General features: G+C 38.7%; 1 protein-coding gene across 2 annotated transcripts in view; it reads right to left on the reverse strand.

The window, feature by feature from the left end:
- Positions 1 to 15109, reverse strand: part of LOC5565109 — a 623899-nt gene that overhangs the window by 339969 nt on the left and 268821 nt on the right. For both annotated transcript variants that reach the window (XM_021840464.1, XM_021840461.1), the window contains exon 2: positions 89 to 154. The gene's annotated coding sequence lies outside the window, so the exon portion shown is untranslated. The remainder of the gene's footprint in view (positions 1 to 88; positions 155 to 15109) is intronic.

Below are 15109 nucleotides of genomic sequence, written 5' to 3' on the forward strand. Positions count from 1 at the left end.
AGGGTGTTTATTTCCGCATTGCATTGAATAGTCAACACTCCCTCCAAACACGTCCAATATTAGCTGGATAATTGCCTTTATTAAATACCTTTTATCCCATTAACGTGAGGAACGTGCACCCAATCATCGAGGTCGTCTCGTTTTGCAGTTTGTGCTGAAAGTAAAAACCAGAGAGAAACAAAATTGGAACGATAAGTGCCGTGCATGTTAATCGTGTTACATCGTTTTGCGTCAATCAAGAGCCCGATAGACCCTCCGAGCCACAGTGGGCGATCGGGTGGCCAAAAAATCGAAAAATATGACTTGTTCTGATGAACTTTTCTTGTTCTTAATTCTATAGTAAACACTTCTACGAGGAATAATTGATACCCCAAAATGAATCACATCGATGTAACTATGTCAGCATTCAAATTTACGAGTGTTTTAGCAACGTTAATCGCACAGGTGAACCATAAGCAAAATTTATTATCCCAATTTTGGCCCTTTTCAAAAGTTTGTCTCGAAAACTTGTTTTTATCAAACAAAAAATCAAATCTTATTACAAAATTCATAAATATGGCAGAAGATGGCAGCCACATTTTTGTCCACCTATAATATGGAAACTGCGCATAATGCGTAGTCGCACAACGCAACGCACATAATGAAGCATTAACCGAAATGTAAATTGAGCACATTTTTAAAGCAGGTAATTAATGGCAATGTTGATAGGCTCTCCCCCGCTGCTTTAAGCCGCTTTTGCCGAACTGTTAATGAAATTGCGATGTTGCCACCCATAAAGTTCCGCGGTCCGTTAGATGTGTGCTGCAAAACATCAAAGAGGCGTTCAACGACTCGAAGGCGATTAGCATTTTGTAACAATCCTAGTTTCGTTAAAATCGAAAAAAAAATATAACTACATGGTGTGAACTACCCTACAAAGACTTTTGAGCCGTTTCAGAGGGGAAAATCACCGAAACCACTTACTTCAGAGAGAAGAGCCCACTAGAGAACGCAAGGTTGTGCGAAAATTGGCAGTTATTAAAACCCTACAATTGCCACCTCTCGTCTCGGCTTTCAGGCTCATAGCCGTCATCACGGTTGTTAACGCCGCCGACTTCTTCCGTTGTGACAGGCTTTGATGATGGCTGGGTGCGCGACACTACTCAAGTCGGGCTTTTTACCGCAAAGTATAATTAACGTCCATTAGAAGCGGGGGTGGGATTTGTGGCACTTCAGTCAGGTTTGTGCCATTACGAGAATGGAGGCAATCAGGCCGCATAATGCGTAACGATGGGAAGATTTTGCGAACCTTTACAGAAATTAGTAAATCGGAAAGTAATAAAATAAAACTTAAAATATAACAAAATATTTAAAAAATATAGAAAACCAGAAAATCAGAAAATTAGAAAATTAGAAAATTAGAAAATTAGAAAATTAGAAAATTAGAAAATTAGAAAATTAGAAAATTAGAAAATCAGAAAATCAGAAAATCAGAAAATCAGAAATCAGAAAATCAGAAAATCAGAAAATCAGTAAATCAGAAAATCAGAAAATCAGAAAATCAGAAAATCAGAAAATCAGAAAATCAGAAAATCAGAAAATCAGAAAATCAGAAAATCAGAAAATCAGAAAATCAGAAAATCATAAAATCATAAAATCAGAAAATCAGAAAATCAGAAAATCAGAAATCAGAAAATCAGAAAATCAGAAAATCAGAAAATCAGAAAATCAGAAATCAGAAAATCAGAAAATCAATTGTCTTTTTTTTTTCTTCTTGTCCTGTCTTGTTTCTTGTCTTCTTGTCTTCTTGTTGTCTTCTGTCTTCTTGTCTTCTTGTCTTCTTGTCTTCTTGTCTTCTTGTCTTCTTGTCTTCTTGTCTTTTCTTGTCTTCTTGTCTTCTTGTCTCTTGTCTTCTTGTCTCTTGTCTTCTTGTCTTCTGTCTTCTGTCTTTCTTGTCTTCTTTGTCTTTCTTTTGTCTTCTTGTTACTGTCTTGTCTACCTGTCTCTGTCTTCTTGTCTTCTTGTCTTCTTGTCTTCTTGTCTTCTTGTCTTCTTGTCTTCTTGTCTTCTTGTCTTCTTGTCTCTTGTCTTCTTGTCTTCTTGTCTTCTTGTTTCTTGTCTTCTTGTCTTCTTGTCTTCTTGTCTTCTTGTCTTTTGTCTTTCTTGTCTACTTGTCTTCTTGTCTACTTGTCTTCTTGTCTTCTTGTCTTCTTGTCTTTCTTGTCTTCTTGTCTTCTTGTCTTCTTGTCTTCTTGTCTTCTTTGTCTTCTTGTCTTCTTGTCTTCTTGTCTTCTGTCTTCTTGTCTTCTTGTCTTCTTGTCTTCTTGTCTTCTTGTCTTTCTTGTCTTCTTGTCTTCTTGTCTTTCTTGTCTTCTTGTCTTCTTGTCTTTCTTGTCTTCTTGTCTTTCTTGTCTTCTTGTCTTCTTGTCTTCTTGTCTTCTTGTCTTCTTGTCTTCTTGTCTTCTTGTCTTCTTGTCTTCTTGTCTTCTTGTCTTCTTGTCTTCTTGTCTTCTTGTCTTCTTGTCTTCTTGTCTTCTTGTCTTCTTGTCTTCTTGTCTTCTTGTCTCTTGTCTTCTTGTCTTCTTGTCTTCTTGTTTCTTGTCTTCTTGTCTTCTTGTCTTCTTGTCTCTTGTCTTCTTCTTTGTCTTCTTGTCTTCTTGTCTTCTTGTCTTTCTTGTCTTCTTGTCTTCTTGTCTTCTTGTCTTCTTGTCTTCTTGTCTTCTGTCTTCTTGTCTTCTTGTCTTCTTGTCTTCTTGTCTTCTTGTCTTCCTTGTCTTCTTGTCTTCTTGTCTTCTTGTCTTCTTGTCTTCTTGTCTTCTTGTCTCTTGTCTTTCTTGTCTTCTTGTCTTCTTGTCTTCTTGTCTTCTTGTCTTCTTGTCTTCTTGTCTTCTTGTCTTCTTGTCTTCTTGTCTTCTTGTCTTCTTGTCTTCTTGTCTTCTTGTCTTCTTGTCTTCTTGTCTTCTTGTCTTCTTGTCTTCTTGTCTTCTTGTCTTCTTGTCTTCTTGTCTTCTTGTCTTCTTGTCTTCTTGTCTTCTGTCTTCTTGTCTTCTTGTCTTCTTGTCTTCTTGTCTTCTTGTCTTCTTGTCTTCTTGTCTTCTTGTCTTCTTGTCTTCTTGTCTTCTTGTCTTTTCTTGTCTTCTTGTCTTCTTGTCTTCTTGTCTTCTTGTCTGTCTCCTGGTCTTTCTTGTCTTCTTGTCTTCTTGTTCTTTCTTGTCTTCTTGTCTTCTTGTCTTTTGCCTTCTTGTCTCCTTGCCTTCTTGTCTTCTTGTCTTTTCTTGTTTCTTCTTGTCTTCTTGTTCTTCTTGTCCTTCTTGTTCTTCTTGTCTTCTTGTCTTTTGTCTTTCTGTCTTCTTGGTCTTCTTGTCTTCTTGTCTCTTGTCTTCTGTCTTTTCTTTGTCTTCTTGTCTTCTTGTCTTCCTTGTCTCCTTGTCTTCTTGTTTTTCTTGTCTTTTTCTTGTCTTCTTGTTCTTTGTCTTCTTGTCTTCTTGTTCTTCTGTACTTCTTGTCTTCTTGTCTCTTGTTTCTCTTGTCTCTTGTCTTCTTTGTCTTGCTTGCTTCCTTGTCTTCTTGGTCTTCTTGTCTTTTGTCTTCTTGTTCTTTTCTTGTCTCTTGTACTTCTTGTCTTCTTTCTTCTTGTCTTCTTGTTTCTTGTTTTTTCTTTTTCTTCGTGTCGTTCTTCCTTGTTCTTCTTGGGTTCTTTTTGTCTTCTTGTCTTTCTTGTCTTCTTGTCTTCTTGTCTTCTTGTCTTCTTGTCTTCTTGTCTTCTTGTCTTCTTGTCTTCTTGTCTTCTTGTCTTCTTGTCTTCTTGTCTTCTTGTCTTCTTGTCTTCTTGTCTTCTTGTCTTTTTGTCGTCTTGTCTTCTTGTTTTCTTGTTGTTTTGTCTAAATTTTCAGAGATTTTGAAAAATTCTGAAAGATTTGGAAAGGCTTTGTAAGATTTTGTAATACTTCTTAAGATTTTGTAAGGTTTTGCAAAACTTTGTTAGGTTTCATAAGATTCCAATTGAATGTTTCGTTTTCACTGCTGCTTTGATTTCTTCATAATTCTACACAATTTGCCATTTGAAAGTGCCACTTCTGTCAGCACTCAGGCGTGGGAGTTGCTCGAACGCTCGATACGATCACCATTTACCGTTTTCTCACGTTAAACCTTCTCCAATCTCCAACGGATATCTGTTCAGCTGATTTAACATATGCTCTTACGATGAACTCGCTGCTGTAATGACACACTCTCTCCACATCTGACTCCAAACTGGTCCCCAAGTCTACAGCGAGGGGTCTTCATTAGTCGAATAATACCCAGACAACCAGAAATCGCATGAAAGTTCACGTTACAACTAGTTTATTCATACAAATTACATCAAACCCGCAAAACATCGTGGATAAACTCGTCAGATTAATGAGTTTCCTCGCATAAAACACTTATTTTCTGAGTTCTTTTGTACATTTTGTGTCGTCCCGTACACTCGTGCAAAGTAAGTCGCATCAATCCGTAGCAGCTGTCAAATCAACATTTGTTATCATAAGTTAAGTTGCACAAGATCACAGGTTAGTTAGGTAGGATATTTATACACTCGCATTGTATGTTATTATTCATCGCATCATATATGCACGCATATCGCCTCCACTTTTATACGTAGAAGGCCTTTTCGCGACATCTTATAAGTGAAATTTTGCACATACAAAGCCTCCAGGTGATTTCGTTATACGTACATTTTGGTTGTCTGGGTAGAGTCCACGACCACAAATCAAAGCCATGCTGAATGTATCTGGGTTCGATTCTTGGTCACCTCGGGACCTTTCGTAATGGGAACTTCCCCGACTTCCCAGGATGCGAACGTGAAAATGGCAGATTTGGCAAAGCTCTCATCCAAAAACTTCAAAAGTACTCATAAGAACGCAAGCTTAGAAGCAGGCTCTGTTCCAATGGGGACGTAACGCCAAGAAGAAGAAGAACTCTCCATCAAGTCAGACTAGTTTAGTACATCCGCTTTCTCGATCCGGGCCCGGAATCGTACTCTCATGATCTGTGCTCCCAGGTAAAATCCCTATCGCTAAGCGCTCCCATCGCGGAATGACGACAGAGCAGTGCATTTGCAGTTTAGTGCAGTGTGTCTGATTTATGCTAATGCGCCTCTCCATCGTCGCTTGGTGGCGTTTTTACATTCACAGCTTCTCGCGTTGTTGGTTCAGAGGCCTTATAAATAAAATTTGTGCACTATATTTCACTGTTTGCCTGTTTGTGGAAGCTGGTCCCAGTTGGTGCTGCCTTCGAGAGGACTTCAGCAGTTGCAGTTGGGGCAGTCTGATGAAAAATGCACTTTTTTGTGTGTTGCAACACGATTGGTGAATGGGTTTTCTGGTTTACCTTCGTCAGCTCGCAACATTGTGAAAGGTGAACTTGTGCCCGATTCGAACCTCTCACGGAGTGGGTGTAGGGGCTTTTTGGTATGGTACGGTCGATCGGAGTCGATGTTCGATGCAATCATCTTGAAAATATTGATTTTTAATTTAACACCTCCGAATCGGTTCCAATCCATTTTCGAAACTGAAAGATATGGCGAGAGATGTTCCCTCATCGAATTATCGGTCTAAATCCGATTCAATCATTTGCTTGAGCTGTCTCAAGAGCGAATCAGTAATCCTTTGCCTGGTTCCGGCATAGCGCACCAACTCACTCAAGCGGAATGATCGAATATTCCAATTAAAAATGAAATACTTCAACCATGGGTGGAGCTAGGGGATTATCTCTCTTCTGACCGAAGGATAATACTAAATAATCACGCATTGCAGAATTCTCTCTCATTTTACAAGTTATAACAAGCTTGATAAATAACAGCAGCCTTGCTGTTGCAAGAACAGCTGTACTACTCAGGATCAGTAGCATCCTCAATGTACAAGTACTTATGATCTCATTATAATAACAAACAATAACAGCACCGGTCCGAATGCAGGTCAAATTGAGGGTGAGAGGAAAATGCTGACGTGTTACTTGCTTTATGGAACCCGATTAGACCTCTGCGCTTTCACAAGAAAACACTGGAAGTTCGGATATGGGAAAGAGTTATTTAAGGTATTCAATGGAAATCCTGGCTACGTCCATGACTCCAACACTCTTCAGTCGGTCGATTGGTCTGTCGAAGCAGAGAAAATTCCGAGCCACATGATGGTCGCTGCTTCGTTCATCGGAGAGAAATTCCGTATCTGTGTCATGTACCATCGTTTTTATTAAACCGAAATCCTTGCTCGAGTTAGTCCTTTGCCTGTTCCCCGGGAGAACAACACAGTGCCAGGCGGGGAAGTGGGAAAAAGTGTTAGTCGATCCCCTTGTGAAACTCGGTAGGAAAGGACTGTATGCAGATAAGAAATAGGAAGCTGTCAGTAGAAGAATGATACTCGTATCTCATTGCGAAGCACGTTTCCGCTAGCACTTCTCCCCGGGCTTGGGGGAATACCTATCGATGCGGAAGCGAACTTCAACAGGAGCAGTAGAATAGCTAGCTGGTTGAGTCGTGGTGTGGAGTGTTGGTTGGCGTTTGGCAGAAATGGACCATCATCGGGACCGAGTGTGCTGCCAAAGCGTTATTGTCCGATGGATAATTTAATAAGTTGCGAAATGCTATGAACACGTCCGCTCACTATTCGGTGGTTGCGTTTCAAGAGGGAGGAGTGGGAGGTACTTTGATGCAAATTGAAAGGGGATTTCTGCTTTTTTGAAACGTTGCTTCCTGAAAGTTTAAGAAGCTCCTTCTCTAGGTTTGGCGTGGTACCCAACTACAAAGCAAGATAGCTAGCTAGTTTTAAATTACGGCAATCAAAAATGGCCAACACGAGAAAGCAAAGTGAATTACACATAAATGGTATTACATATCTTAAATATCCGCGAAAAAATGATGTTGCGCACCCTATATGAGAAGTATAAACAACTTATAGAAATTCAATTAACATCGAAAATCAGATTTTGACGTTAAATTTTGCGTCCGATAAGCAAGCCTCGTTGTAAATGAAGCCCATACTTTACTATTGTACTGTTTACAAACACTTTTACCGGAAGACGACTGTTAATGGACCCTTTTAAGCTTAGCAAGTGGTACAACTCTCTTTCGCAATATTCCTACAACGCCGTGGAACTTTTTCTACGGGAAGGTTTGCCCGGTTTGTTTGGAAACGTCAAGATTTGGACTGTTTACGAAAAACGTCTTCTACCCTTTTTAGAAGCTACCTATCAAGAAAAAAACTAAGCAAAGCATGACCAATAAAATAAATAACTCCTCGACATCAAAAACTATGGAAATAATGCATTTGCTGCTATTTGAATTTATTTTCCTTAGGGGTGCGTATTATACCTGTTAACACTAATCTGCGGCAAATAGATTTCGTGAACTGTATGATTGTTGGTCGTTATACTGACGATTAGTTAAGACCGATCTTCACTGATCCACCTTTATCGACTCTAAACTTATCATCACGATAACTATCACAAGGCTACTACAAAAATTGTTGCCACCACCGGGATTTGAAACCATATCCATGGACAAAACGCACCATAACCACACGACCACGCATACTGCCCGCGATCCATACAAATACTGGCCAAAAGTACAATAATCACACAAAACGTCCAAAAGCGCTAATAATTTGACAAAATATAATTTTTGAATGCGATATGAAAGGAATGGTCTCTGAAACAAAAAATCTATATTTTCGGTACTTCTGACAGATTTGGTTTAAAAAATCATATATAATTCATTTAAATAATTTGAATCAAATAATTTAACATCAACATTTATTGAAATGTTATTATTCACTCACTAATTTGAAGTTGAATCAAGGCCAAACTTGGCTTCTGAATCTATTCGGAAGCTGTTATAGTCACCCCACAGTTATGGATCAACTAAGGGTCATTTTTCAGAACAAACTAAGATTAAAAACATGGTGACGCTGTATCAAACAAAATAACCTTCCTGCAGTACCAGTTATAGTTGTTTTTGAGAATACACCTCAAAATTCGCGATTGTCGCGAGTGTCGATTTCGATAGAAATTTCAAACGATGTCCTCCCCACAGATGTTGATCAGAGGGAGAGGAAGATCCCTATTATGGTTCAAATCGCCTCATATTATGGATCAAAACTGTATAACAACAATTTGCCTGCGAGGTAAACGAATGGTGTGTAAGTGAAACCATACGTTTTGGCGTTTGTTTCGGAATCGTCTTATCTTTGATTCATAACTGTCGTATGGTTTTCAATGCCCACAGTTATAGATTAACGGTTCTGGGAATACGATTGACATTTTATTTTCTACAGACGGAAACAATATGCTTAAGCATATTTAAATTGATTGTGATGCTGTATAGATTTATGGTTCACGTAGGTAAAATATGTTCTGCGTAATTGCAACTTTATTTGATGAGATATTACCGTTTTAGTCCAACTCTGATCCATATCTGTGTGCTATCCGTAACTGTGAGGTGACTGTAATTGAAAAAAAGGTGATCTTTACAACAATTATGATGATCTAACGGTTTGATTCAGAGTATAACAAGCAATAAATTTTCACATCTTGGCGTATATAAGCGCTAATGAAGCCGTAGTACATCGAATACTATTGAATATTTGCAACACATTGAGGGGTATATGAATGTTTTAGAGTGTTTCCAAGGCTTGCTTTGAAAAATAGCCATGTTTTTGAAGAAGTTCTATGTTATACACTTGTTGGCATTCTCAAATGCTAAACATGTCAAATACGATTCATATCCATATCTTCAGAACAAAGAATAAAAAAAGTCTTTCGAATTAGACCCTTTGAGACAGATTTGGTCATGATTTATTACATTAATATCGATAGAACAACATCCACGACGTTTTTAAAATTAAAAACGGATAATTTCAGCTGGCATGGTCACTATAAATCACATGGTGTAAAAAATTTAAATATATAATAAACAATCTGAAAGTTTTACGAATGGTTATTCAATACTAGAGAAATCAAAGAAAAACCCTTGCGGGAAAAAGATGAAAACTTGAATGAGCTCCAAATTAAATAATTGCTGACTAAATTATTGTTTAATTTCTTATGAAATCCTCAAATTCCCAATTAGCTCAATAATATAATATACGTACAAAATTGCCCCTTTTAGAGCCCCTCCTGGCTACACCACTGGTCCATCACCCGAAAAGCTTTGGGGTTTTCCATATTTCGACATGTAAAACTAAAGAAAATAGTCCGGTTGAAAACCCCGTGTAACACCATCGTGACCTTCCCTTGTGAGCAAAATTTGTGTTTTGTTGCACATGCGACTCCTCCATTCGCGTATACGATAGACGGAATCGACATTTGGCCGAATTTACTCTACTTGAAATGGGCAATCAGTTATTTTCTTTTTTATACCGTTAAAATAATTGTTGTCAGCAAATATGCCAAAGGTCCGTAAAACAAAGTGATAACATTAATCATAAGAGTGTTTTATAGTGTATTCATGTGGAGTTCCATAGCGAATTCATTTTAAGTTTTTTTTTTACTTATTTTTTGAGAACCCTGTGTAATTAATAGAAGAATTTTTTGATGATATAAACAAAATTCATAGAAGTTTTCAACAGATTATTGGTAACATTCGAACCAAAACCTTTTCCTGGCGTATTTATGAAGATCTGCATGACAGATTTTCCAAAAATCTGTTCTGAAAGAACAGACTGAAAGTTCTGACTGCATCAACCACATCAGTTTGTGTGCATTTTATCCTAGATTTATTTGAATACTTCTCAGAATTTTCATTGTGCTTAAACTGTGGCATTGAATTTTTCCGCCATATGCACAAAGCATGATGTTTGTGCATATGACAGAAAAGTTTCCGAAGAGTTTTCGGCGGAACCTGTTCTTTGTGTTCCAGAGTGGCCAGATCTGTTGGTAGCGAGGTCATTCTTCATTTATTGACACATATATTTCGCTTTAAATAACGGAATTGTCATAAAATAGGCCTTCCTGGAGATAATATAAATAAATAGGCCACTCACAGGTGGTGCTCAAGAGTGGCTACACAGGATCTATTCCTCATCTATTGACATGTTCTGTCAAATTCACGAAGATTGAGACGTTGCACAATAGGTTTTTGACATGCAACTGACATGCCTTGGCGGAACCAGTACCAAGTGCTTAGGAATGACCTAATTAGTTGATACCTAGCTCATTCTTCATTAATTGCCAAATTCTTTCGAATTCACGAAGATTGACACTGCACACGGTTAATTTTGGATATAAAACATAAATATCCGCAAGGAGGCTCTGGCGGAACCTATGCTTGGAGCTATAGAGTGGCCACATCAGTTAATAATAAGTTGATTCCTCCTTTTTTTCATGTTCACATAGATTGGAACGTCGCACGGTATGTTTTGGACAAGAAGCAAAAATGTCCCCAAAGGGCTTCTTGTGGAACCTAAGGCTAGAAGCTCTGGAGTGGCCAAATCTTCTATTACCGTGTTTATTTTTCATTTATTGACAAGTGCTTTAGAATTCTTGAAGATTGAGATATCTCATGGTATGATTTTGGACATTTAACGGAAATGTTCATCGAGAAGCCCTTGTGGAACCTGTGCCAGGAGATGTGGAGTGGCCACATTTGTTTGTAACGATTTTTTCTTCTTTTATCAATATCAACTTTTATCTCCAGAATCCATTAAGATTGAGACGTAGCACGGTATGTTTTGGACATTAAACGGATATGTTCCCAAACTGGCCCTGGCGGAACCGGTTACGATGTTCCGAAACGGTCCACTTATTAAAATCATGTTTAAATGAAGACAACCGATCATTATCTTGTTTTACATAAAAAAAATGCAGTGTTGTAACTGCAATAAATAAAAAAATAATCAAATTTTCCAAATTTGGAATCCTCGTGACCCCAGTACAACCCAGAATATATCCGGCATGGTTCCGAATTCAGCATTGTCCATTCTCGACAAATAACTGAAACCTTTTTAATGTAAACTAAGGGAGTTTTCGAAAAAATTGAATGAAAATTAACGAAATTGAAGCTATATGAATATGCCTTGTCGGAGGTCGGTAACGTAAAAGTTAAACACTTTTTTTTTCAGAAATTCCGAAAAAATTAACAGTGGAGTTCTTATGAAGCTTGACAGCTACTTAAGAAACGTGTTTGGTACTTTATAGACCGACAAGCATTGCATGAGCATACTTGTGCCTCTAAAGCAGCTAATATTTCACTTAGAACTGTATGTGATCTTTTGAGAGTTTGAAGAAGTAGTTTTTTGTGCGATGCCAAACTTTTGATTACTTAGAGTTCTCATTATTTTTTTATGTTAAAACGCGTGGGGGAACCCATAGTAATTCTCGGATGAACTGTTAAAGCAATTCCTAGAAGAATCCTCAAAAAAGTCCTTGGAAAACTTCCTATCATCTTCTTCTTTTTGGCATAAACGTCCTCACTAGGATAGAGCCAGCTTCTCATCTTAGTATTCTTATGAGCACTTCCACACTTATCAACTGAGAGCTTTCTTTGCAAAGCTGCTATTTTTGCATTCGTATATCGTGTGGCAGGTACGATGATACTATATGCTCAGGGAAGTCAAGGAAATTTCCATTACGAAAAGATCCTGAACCAACCGGGAATCGAACCCAGACATCTGCAGCATGGCTTTGCTTTGACGCCTCTGACCACTCGACCCCTATCGTTATTCTTGCAAATATTTCAACAGTAAACCAAACACAATTTGTTTGTGGAATTTTCGGTGAGGTTCCGAGACTATAAATATAAAATTTATAGAAAAATCTATGTTGTTTCTAGAGCAGTGACTGCAGATGCTCCAGACAGTATATAAACCACTTATTATAACAAATATTTTTTTCAATGTCAGACTAGTTTCAGAAACTGGTTTGACACAAAATCAGAAACAGACTCTACTACTTTATACATAAACGGTCTCGCTAAAAATAAATTTAAAAAAATCTTTGAGATATAATTGCTAAGAAGTGGAATTAGAGGAAAAGTACGTGTAAAAATCTGAAGAAATTACCACAAAATGTCTTGACATTCCTTTGTTTTGGTATACTTTTCAAAACGAAAATTCGTAGATTCTCTGGAGGGGTCCTAGCCTTGCCGGATTTTGAACAAATCACAAGCTAGAGTGTACTGAACTTTTTCGAGCTTGGCACGCGAACATAGTTAACATTAAAAAGCTCAAAATTCGAAATCTTACATCAAACTAAGTTGAATTCATATAATTCAAAAAAGATGAAAATTTAATTTATGTGACATCTTGGGGCCTTCCTTTGCCTAGTGGTTAAGAGTCCACGACTATAAAGCAATGCCATGCCGAAGATGTCTGGGTTCGATTCCCGATTGATCCAGGATCTTTCCGTGCTGGAAATTTCCTTGACGTACCTGCCACATGATATACAAATGCGAAAATGTCAACATTGGCAAAGGAAGCTCTCAGTTGATAACCGTGGAAGTGCTCATTGAACACTAAGCTGCGAAGCAGGCTCTGTCCCAGTGAGGACGTAATGCAAAGAAGAAGAAGAAAGAAAAAGATCTTAAAAACACGCCTTTAACAGTTTCCATGAAAATAATATTCAAAATTTTGTGAACCACTGTTCAAGTCGTTTCGTTGTTGTTTATGTTGCTCTGATCATTTCCCGTGTCATCTTCTGCTATTGCCACCGTAGTTCATATTTCCGAAAATCGAAATCCAAGTACGACGATTCATAACCCACCTCTACTATCTCTACTATATCTGGTCAGGTAGGAACGTGATTTCAAGTTAAAATCCGCGCTGGCTTGAGAGTGGAAGTAGTTTGACTCCTCCGCCATGGACCAATGCACGAGTTCACTCTTTGACATTTGAGCGGTGCCATGTAATTTAAATGCATTTGCGTGTCCATTGGAACGGGTGAATTTAGCACCGCTCAAATGTCAAATTAGTAAACTCGTGCATAGGTCCATGGACTAAAGCTAGAGTTCATTAATTTGACGTTTGAGTGGTGCCAAGTTAACTCGTTTCCATGGGCACGTAAATAACACGGCATCGCTCAAACGTCGAATGGACCAATGCACGAGTTCACTAATTTGACGTTTGAGCGGTTCCGCATTCACTAGTTTTTATGCTCACTTAAATAACACGGCACCGCTCAAACGTCAACGGGTGAACTAATACATTGATCCATAGTGAACTCGTTCATCGGTCCATAGATTCAGCCTCAGGAACCATCTCATTTCATCATTGGACCATCTTTTGTCACCAATCTGTTCGCCATCCGAGTAAGTCGAGTGGAATAGACCGATGCACGAGTTCACGAATTTAACGTTTAAGCGGTGCCAAATTCATTCGTTTCCATGGTCACATAAATATCACGGCACCGCTCAAACGTCAGATAGTGAACTCCTGCATTGGTCCATTGCTGCCTCATTGTTGGTCTCTCGCTAGCGTTCTTATCTGCTGTTGTCACTGTCACCGCTGACAAATCGCCTTTTGCTGTCTTTCAACTATTCGCTGCGCCATCTAGTTTTTGAGCATCAAAACTCTTTCCAATATTAGGGCGACTCAAATTCTTTGCCGCAAAAATGCTTTTAGTTTATGGGCAGTGTGCAAAAGAATTTACCGGTACGCCAGTGATGGGTTCCAACTCAAGCCTTTTCTGTAAGAAATGCTCTGGAATGACGGACGAAACCCAGCACTTGATCGATACAAACAATCATCTCTTCTGGATGAGCTTTGCTAGCTACAACATTCTCCAAGATATTCTGACTGAAATGACTGTAATCCGCGATGAATAATCTAACGAATGCTGAAAATTACCGTGGTGTTTCAAAACTGAGCAGTTTTTCTAAGACTCTCGAGTGCTTCTTCCACGAGGCCTTGTCCAGCCGTTTTGCCAGTCATTCCGGAGGTGTAGCAAGCTTTGGTCAAAAACAGATCGACAACGAAGAATCTAATGACGTTTGTAGCCAAAATAAAAAAAAATGGAAACGTCAAGCCGATGCCGGCTTTTGATAGAGTACCACACGGACTACTTATTGCAAAGCTACAAAATAAGGGCCTCTCGGAGTGGGCAATATCATGGTTACGCTCATATTTGACTGCACGCTGGGCTTTCATCAAAGCCCAGTATGAAGTCATCCCGCTTCAGGATACCTTCGGGTGTTCCCCAGGGAAGCCCATCAGATTACCTCCCTACGATCACCATTGCAGACTAATAGGATTAAACATGTTAGCATCGAGAAGAGTTATGTCACAAAGAATTTTCTGCTTTGACCTACTGATAGGTAACATCGACTGCGCAAATCTACTTCGGCAAATGGATTTTCAATCTTCGGTTCGTAGTCTATGGCAAAATACGTTATTATCTTCGCCACTGGGAGAGATCCCGCATCTCAGCAAAGTGTTCTTATGAGTACTTCTATACACATTACCTTATTATTAACTTCGAGCTATCTGGACCACGTCATCGAGTTTAAAGATGTGAAGACTCACTGAGGCTCAAATATCTACTTCCATTATTATCGCATGGTTACTCAGCGTCACAAATTCTATAGACAGCAGAATGATAAGGGTAAATATCTAAAGGTTGTTAACAGATCGAGTAACTGCACAGTCCCGTGAGCAGTTGGAAGAATCATAAATTATTCAGTATGCCAACAACTTTTGTGACCCTATCAACGCACCTGTGACAACAAAGGTGACGCTGGCCAACGAAGAAGATGAAATGACTGCCAGAGAATAGCAGACGTGAAGAATGCCACCAGGAGCTGAATACTCGTCTGAACACTGCAAGAAAAACAGGTAGTATGACAGATGAAGCATAGAAAGCATCCAAGAAGCGTTAGCAGAACACTCTGAGAAACAGACTCTGTCTCAGTTGGGATGTAATGCCAGGAAGGAGAAAAAAACAAGGATCCAAAAAATCTACACGCGTCGTAAATTTTCCGAATCAATGCTACAAATATCCAAATAGCCGTGAAATCAAGGCAATCCCGGTAGGTTGGAAGAACATGAAACTAAACCACCCTTCAAATCTCTGCGATATACCGCAAACTAAAATCTCATCACATTTCGTAGTCCCAGGTTCTGACTCGTGAGGTTTTTCCAAGCACATCTAATCCTTCGAAACTAAAGTG

The sequence above is a fragment of the Aedes aegypti genome, chromosome 2 (assembly GCF_002204515.2).
Source record: "Aedes aegypti strain LVP_AGWG chromosome 2, AaegL5.0 Primary Assembly, whole genome shotgun sequence".
Lineage (NCBI taxonomy): Eukaryota > Metazoa > Arthropoda > Insecta > Diptera > Culicidae > Aedes > Aedes aegypti.